We start from the raw sequence: 8,462 nt of genomic DNA on the forward strand, positions 1-8,462 counted from the left end.
TTGTATTTCCAAATATCCTTTGCACAAATTCCTCACGTTGGCACCTTTCTTCCCGCCAAAATGATGAATACTCATGGTACAACTTGATGAAATCTCTTTGGTACAATGTATATATGTCTATCCTTTCACAGCTTTTCTTTCGTTGTGAACGAGCGAGAAGATATGTCTCCAGTCTCCAGAAAACCATGTTGTTGGCCCTGTTGAAAGGAGCTGTCATGCTCGTGGAGCAGCAGTTTATTAGCATATCTTTCCTGACCGGATTTCGCGGGTCATTTGCATGCGGGGCTGCCCTCTAGGGAGAATAAAAGCCACCCAAATACAACAACAACGCTACAATCTTGCCTCATCCTGAAAATGTATAATAATCGATATTTATCTACCACCCACTGAATTTTAGTCCTTACTTTCTTATCTCAGTTCCGTTTCTTTGTATTTCGCAGATCTTCAAAGAATAATTTAGCCACACAAAAACAACAGCCTGAAACAGCGCTGTAAAAATTTGATATTGTCAAATTCTCGGTAAAATAAAACACGTTTCATATGCTTCTAACGCCCGCAGTACCGATTCCTTATATTCTCATTGATTTTATTTAAGTTTGCTTCATACTCCGTTCCTTTTCGTTCCTTTTCGTTCCTTTTCGTTCCTTTTCGTTCCTTTTCGTTCCTTTTCGTTCCTATTCGTTCCTTTTCGTTCCTTTTCGTTCCTTTTCGTTCCTTTTCGTTCCTTTTCGTTCCTTTTCGTTCCTTTTCGCACTTTCGGTAGACCCACAGTCACACGCACACGCACACGCGCACACGCACATGCACACGCACACGCACACGCACACACACACACACACACACACACACACACACACACTGCTGAAAATATTACCTAGGCTTCCTTTTTTATTGATTTTTATTATCTGTTTCCATTTTCTGTTTCCAAACAGAAAATATAAACATTGCTAGATGAAAAGATAAAGCCTCCCTATGCAGTTTTTGTTCCACAGCTAAAGAGAATAGATTAATACTTACTGTAACAAAACCATTCAAAAGTCGTAACAAAAGTTGTAACTCGGGCCTTACTGTAGTACATAAAACTAGAGTTCCACGACCCCATACCTTCGCCAAATAATCCTACCTTTCTTTACAACTGCTGCTTTAATTGTTTATCATTGATTATGCAAATAAGGTTCTTATTTACATAAATTGTATCAGTTGATCATCTCCTCTACCAGACACCAGACGTACACAATCTATGTTAAGAAAGAAGGCTTTTATCGCCTTTTCTGATAATTTATGCAAATAAGACCCTCATTTGCATAATTAATGTTCAATGATGTTCACCCGTACATAACTTCCAAATGCTACAAGTAAGAAGTTACTGTCATTTACGACAATAAAATTGTAGCATTTTCTCATTGATTATGCAAATTAGGTATCTATTTTGCATAATATATTTCAATCAATATTCTTCTCCTTCTCAGTTACAGGTGTCACATGTTGCAATGGTCCCATACTGGAACTGAGCATGTTCATAAAATTTCGTAATTAATTATGCAAATTAGATAAATATTTGCATAATTAATATGTCATTATATGAAGCATCACTTGAGCTATCCACATACCAAAAAATCATAACAATTCGTTAACCTTTTTTTTAGTTAGGCCATGTTGATTTGATTATATGGATGACATCCTCCGGGAACTCCAAAATTGATGCGAGCGAGCGAATAATAAAAAGTTTGGCCCAAAAAAAAGTTCCCTTCAGTATGAAATCAAAGTGGCCAGGAAGGTTGAACATAGGACTAAACACACATAGTATTGTATACCAACAGTTAGGTGTATGGACAAGTACATCATACGGGTGTAAAACATTTTTCTTCTTGGACCAATCCCCCCAAAAAAAAGACCTGAAAAAAAACCAAGAGGAACAGGTCACAAAATGGACACACTATAATGTCGGCAGCCATTTGGGGTCTAACCGGGGGGCCAAGAAGACAACAAGACCGAAGTCAGGTGGAGTTTATAGTCAATTGCACCAAAGTCAAAGGTACAGAGACAGTTAGCCTTTATTACATGGAGATGGGATTTTAAAATTTGGGAGTCCAATAATCCACCAAACAGATTCCTTTGTAGCAAAATTGACCAATTACCATTGTTTTGAGTATTGCCAGTGCTCAAGTTTCCACAGACAATCAGGTCCAGCTTCATGTCCGGACCTGGAAATGATCCTCTGGACCTGAATTTTCTGTACTGGTACCTCCCCCAACCAACAATAGATTTTTTTTCTTTCTGTCTTGTCACATTTTATTCTTTGACTTTAGATTCATTTTGGCATTCTATGGCATTAGTTATCTGTTTTCTGATACTTTTATTTTAATCTACGGAATATTTGTGCTCATTTTACAGCTGCTTTGCACAATTTATTGTGTGGTCGAAATTTTTTATTTTTTTGGAAATGACCGAAAATTGGTGCGAACGCGGATGTCATCCATATAATCAAATCAACGTGGCCTTATTCCCATTTAAAGTCTGACACTAAACCTGCTCTGCAGTTCCAAAACAGGCCACTAGGGGGCCCAAACATACACCACCTACTCTCGGCATCAAGAGCTATCTACCACTAAAAAATCATGGCCATAGCATGTTCAGAACTTGAGATATCAAACCAGGAAGTTCTGCTGCAGTACCATAGCAGGTCGCTAGGGGGCCCAAAATCTAATCGTTTCTAGGTCTCACCAAGACCTACTCGCATACCGAATATCAATACAATCCATCCAGGCGTTCTTGAGTTATTCTGGTCTTCTACATACATACATACATACAAACAAACAAACGCTACCCAAAATACTAGAGTTCGACAAACACATCTCTTCGCCAAATAATCATGCCTATATTTAAGACTTTAAGTTTATTATAGGTCTCATTCATGTATTACTAAATAGTGGCATGAACTGTGATCCTCACAAAGCCAGAAATGCTCCCCAAAACAAGTCTGTGATCACAGATGACCTGGTACCATTCCTGGTCAATCAGAATTTCATGCCTTCCAGAGGTTTTGTCCCCTGTGTAACAGCGTCCAGCTCACAAGCTCCTCCAGCAAAACACCTGTGTAACAGCTGTGTCTATAGATATAGGTCAAAATGATATATATATATATATATATATATATATATATATATATATATATATATATATATATATATATATATATATATATATAAATATATTATATATATAAATATATATATATATATATATATATATATATATATATATATAGAAAACAGTTTATTTCTGTTAATTGGCCACTGATTACAACTAAATCTATCTTTCCATGTAGATTATTATCTTAAGTACCTTTCAGCCAAAAACAATGCAAACAAGTATGAAAGTCCTATCATGGAATTCAGTGGATTTCTGTACTTTCTTCATGCGAATTAGCTGTTGATTTGAATAATTAGCATTACATTATGTAAGTCGTCACTTAGGCTATCTACCACTCAAAAATCACGACCACAGCATGTTCAGAACTCAAGATGTAAAAAATTGAAGTTTTGCTGCAGTACCTTAGGAAGCCGCTAGGGGGCCCACTATCATACTCGACCTTCGTTGTTCTGACCCCTACCCACCTACAAAATATTATCAGGATCCTTTCAAGTCTTCTCGAGTTATGCATTGCACAAGCAAACGGACGCACACACTCGGCCCGCTACCGTCCTAACGGAAAATGATATGCCAGCTATTTTCGAACACAACCTTTCTTTCTGCAAACGCTACTCAAATACCAAATATCATGAAAATCCATACACAGATTGAGTTATATGCTGTTGTAATGGATTTATGAACGTTCCTCATTAATTATGCAAATTATCTGCTGATTTGCATAATAAGTATTACATTGTGTAAGTCATCACTCATTCTATCTACATACCAAAAATCCTGATGATCCGTCAACACGTTCTTGAGTTATTCTCGTCCAAAGTTTGACAGGAAATCGGTGCCTGCAGTTCCCAAAAAGCCGCTAGGGGGTCCAAACTCACAGCACTTACTCTCTGTCTCAAGGGCTATCTACCACTCAAAAATCATGACCACAGCCTGTCCAGAACACGAAGTGTATAATTTAAAAGTTTTGCTGCAGTACCTTAGGCAGCCACTAGAGGGCCCATTATCGAACTTGACCTTCGTTTTCCTGACACCCACCCACCAACCAAAGATCATCAGGATCCATTCAAGGGTTCTCGAGTTATCTTGCATACAGACAAACGCACTTACATACAAATCCCGCTACAGCACCGTAGGTAAGAGCTAGGTAAACCATTTCGCACTTGACCTTCCTCTCCAAAACCTCTACACACCTACTAAGTATCGTGAAAATCGCCCAGCTGCATTTTGACTTATGCTGCCCAAAACAAACCCCCAAAACATACCAAGCTTTCTGCAGTACCGTAGGAAAACACCAGGTAAACCGTTTTCTAACTTGGGATTCCTTTTGACAACCGCTACACACCTACCAAAAATCACAAAGTTCCATCCACAATTTCTGGAGTTATTTGCTGTTGACCTACATACAGACCCAAGTCAGCAATAACATACTCTTCTTGGCGAAGAGAAAAATTTTCTGTATACCAAAGATTACGTGAAAAAAGGATACATTGAACCCTTGACACCCGCACCCATACCAACAATATGATACACTGTTGAACGCAAGAAGGGAAATTTGGGCACTTTTTTTCGCGACCCACTGACGTAAGCAGCCCTGGTGCTCGTTCCACGAATTTAGAAGCATAAAGAGTTTGATATCATGTGAATAAAAACCATACACGCTTTCTATTGATCGGATATATAACACATTGCAATTGATGCAGAAACAACGGAAATATGATCAGCCAAAGTTGATATTCCAAACTTTTTGTGCCGAGTTTATTTCGACATTGAATCGGTTAACCCTATTCAGACCGGGCTTTTTTGGTTATCCCTGGACCGAGGGGGGGGGGGGGGGGCTTTTGAGGCCCTCCACTTCTAAGTCCTCTAACTCTTGAACGACGTGCCGTAGGGCCACCAAATTTTTAGGACATGATATTGACATCATATTTGACGTTACGTTAAAGTAAGATGACGTAATTATGACGTCATCAATTTGATTATATTGGCCGGACCCATGAAAAAAGGGTATTCTCAGAAAACTTCAAGTTATACTACAAAAATGTAACAACAAGTGCTGATAACAGAATAAGTATGTTTATTACGACTTGTATTGCCAATAGCTACATCGATGACGTCATAATGACGTCATAAAATGACGTCATGCACATCTAAGATACGAGTTAGGCTCCGCCATATTATATCCACCACCTTGAATTTTTAAAACTACTTTTTTTGCAACAAATAATCACAACGGGCAATGGAAAGAGACTAAATTCATTCATTTAGATGTTTTTTGATGAAAAAATACCAGGAAGTTACAAATTTTAAGGGATAATTAGCTTGTTATTCTTGATCTGGCCATACGGTCCGCCATCTTGGATTTGGGGCTGATGACGTCATCAAATTAGCATAATTTATGCATATATAATTATGAAAGATACGCTAAATAATATAAGATTTTATTGATGTTACAAAATAGCAGTAATATAGCAAATAAATGTGAAAAATACATTGTTAGAACCAAAAATAGTGATTTTTGGCAAAACTGCCTGTCAGCAAACGGGAAATGGAAAATTTGTCAAACTTCGTAAAATTGTTGCCAACAATATTTTAGGAAAACTCACCAAATTTGGTGGCTTTAGCGTAAGGCGTTCTGGCGTTATAGGACATCGAAGTTGGCGCAGGCCTCAAAAGCCCCCCCCCCCCGGTCTGAATAGGGTTAATACTGAGAGCGTATTTGGAAAATACCATTTGGCTTGTAAGCAGTTAACCATAAAATCGAAAAGATGTTAAGTGCTGAGTTAATTGCTAAGAATAATAGTTCGTCATCGACGTCAACAACGGTCCAAAGGTGTTTGAAGTCTTTGCCGGACAAACAGTATCCTCACACAGGACACTCACACAGTGCCAAGTGTTTGCAGTTGTGTCGTTGTCCAATATCATGCTAAAGAGCATGTGAATTTGTGGCAATAGTTTTCCTCGGGTTACAAGTATCTTTGCTTCTGTTTTGTTTGTCCCATTATGTTAAATTCATATTTCGCTTCAATGTCATGGGTAAATAGATAGCTATTCATGTCATTGCAAGACAGATATGTAATAATTGTAAGAATGATAGAACATATTTCGTGTAAACTGCCATTTTCCTGAATGATAGACGATGGGTGACATCTGTGTTGCTACACCTCATCAAGCTTGAAAGTCACCCATTACTTTTGTCTATCCAGACACGCTCTGTGGAGTCAGTTCTTGATTTGGGATTATTTTCAATATATCATCTAGTTAATTTATACAGCAGACGGGTATGTCATAGATTGATCGTCAATTTTTTTTAAAAATTGTAACTGACCCTTTGGAAACATTGGTTCAACACAAAGCACTACTTTAATAGACTGTCCTGCTTTAGAATTCAATTGACAATCGACAAGGTCACGTGATCTTACGTACAAGTGACGTCAGCAATGGTCAACACTATCAGGAGGTTCATACCAGTCGTGACCAGGCTCTTTTTAGTGATGGTTATCGAGTATCGTGTCCTGATTTAGAGTTGTTTAAGTGCCTTATTTACAATTGTAAGGAACTACTATAGGGTGACAACAAGATGTCTCGCTCTTTTCAGGTGAGCAGGTGTACCTGACCACGTTTGACAACTGGTCCTTTTGGAAGATTCGTGCGACAGGAATGATGATCCGCAATACCAACGTGAAAGTCACGTGTGAAGCGGCGGGAATGAGGTACCCGTGCCACTACTCAGGTGCGGATGGGTGTCCGGATGACTACTGGGCCTCAGACTGCATCACGTTTCACCATGATGCAACATGTAGAACGCACCAGGCTCTCTCGGTTGAACTGTGTGGGCACATGGCCGGGTACGGCAGTCATTGTCAGCCGCTTGATGACACCTTTGTGTACTGGCCTGGCCCTAATGGTGACTGCGCCTGGGGAGTGACTTACGGCGAAATTCATCACGGCTACGGCCTGAACGGATTCAACTACAACAACAAGTACGCGCTGTGTACAGGTGAGGCTGGAGCCTTTATGGCATTTCTCTAGACAATGTCATAGAGGCAACTTCTTCTTTTCCTTTTTCCCGGGGGTGTGTGATCCGAAAATATCTTGATATAAGGCAGAATACTTAGTATGTTTTAAAATACTAAGCAATCATCTGGAATAGAACAATTGATGGGGACTTAGCTCAGATGGAACGGGGCTAGGCGGGGTTAAACGTGAACAGCACCGACACCGTCTCGTTCTGTATCTTCTGCTTCTCTTCGATGGCGAAGCCAATTATTAATGTTTATCCCCAAGGGAAAAAGTAATGACCAACGTGATGTGCAAATCTGTCTCCAGTCACTACGTGTGCGAGGTCCCCGTGTGCTCACGAAGATGATGATGGCGGGAACTACACCTGTAGCTGTGAGAACGGCTGGACTGGACACGACTGTGATCAGGGTCTGTATCGATTGCTTCATTATCATAACATCAACCTTTTATTGATATTCAAGGGGTTATTGAATCTTAAGAAATGATCTCTTCATTTCAAACCGTAATAGTGGTTGGATCTGATGCAAAATAGATATTTGATGTATAACCGTGCCTGCAGTATCCCAGTCGATGATTGCTCGTCTTCCCCACATAGGAAATAACCAACATTTTTCCACCCAAGTATAAGACTGTAATATCTGTACATTTTCCAGACATAGATGAGTGCGCGTCCTCCCCATGTTCACAAGGAAGCTGTACGGATGATGTCGGGAGCTACACCTGTAAATGTGAGATCGGCTGGACAGGACACGACTGTCATCAAGGTCGGTATTTGATTGTTTCATTGACATAAAATTGTCCTGTTCATTTACTTATATTCAAGAGAAGATATATTTATTTAAAACTTACATTGCATGTATCCAAAACAAGAAGGAAACCCTCTGTGTAATTCCTGTACTTTTTTCCAGTTGATGACTGTTTGTCCTCCCCCTGTGTTCACAGCACCTGTACTGATGATGGCGGAAGCTACACCTGTAGCTGTGAGAACGGCTGGACAGGACTCAAATGTGATCAAGGTAAGAACTGTCCTGAAATACAATAAGTAACATTTGCTAGTATCAGCTTACATCAAGAACAAGACACAGACATATTAGACTCTAGTTATTTACATCAGTTGACATAGTAACTATAAGGCGCTATGGAATTCTCTTTGAGTCTTTGTTTATTATAATCCAGACATAGACGAGTGTGCGAGCAGCCCTTGTTGGCTGGGAGGGACCTGCCTGGATCACGTGAACAGCTACAGCTGTGTCTGTCCGAAGATACCACCGGCAAGAACTGTGAAACTG

General features: G+C 39.5%; 1 long non-coding RNA gene across 1 annotated transcript; it reads left to right on the forward strand.

Annotated features, from left to right (window-relative positions):
* The first annotated feature begins 7,520 nt into the window (after positions 1-7,520).
* LOC118429756 lies at positions 7,521-8,462 on the forward strand. The gene is made up of 4 exons (XR_004832777.1): positions 7,521-7,581; positions 7,827-7,937; positions 8,082-8,189; positions 8,350-8,462. It is a non-coding gene; the product is annotated as an uncharacterized LOC118429756 (long non-coding RNA).

Source organism: Branchiostoma floridae, chromosome 13, assembly GCF_000003815.2.
Source record: "Branchiostoma floridae strain S238N-H82 chromosome 13, Bfl_VNyyK, whole genome shotgun sequence".
Taxonomy (NCBI): domain Eukaryota; kingdom Metazoa; phylum Chordata; class Leptocardii; order Amphioxiformes; family Branchiostomatidae; genus Branchiostoma; species Branchiostoma floridae.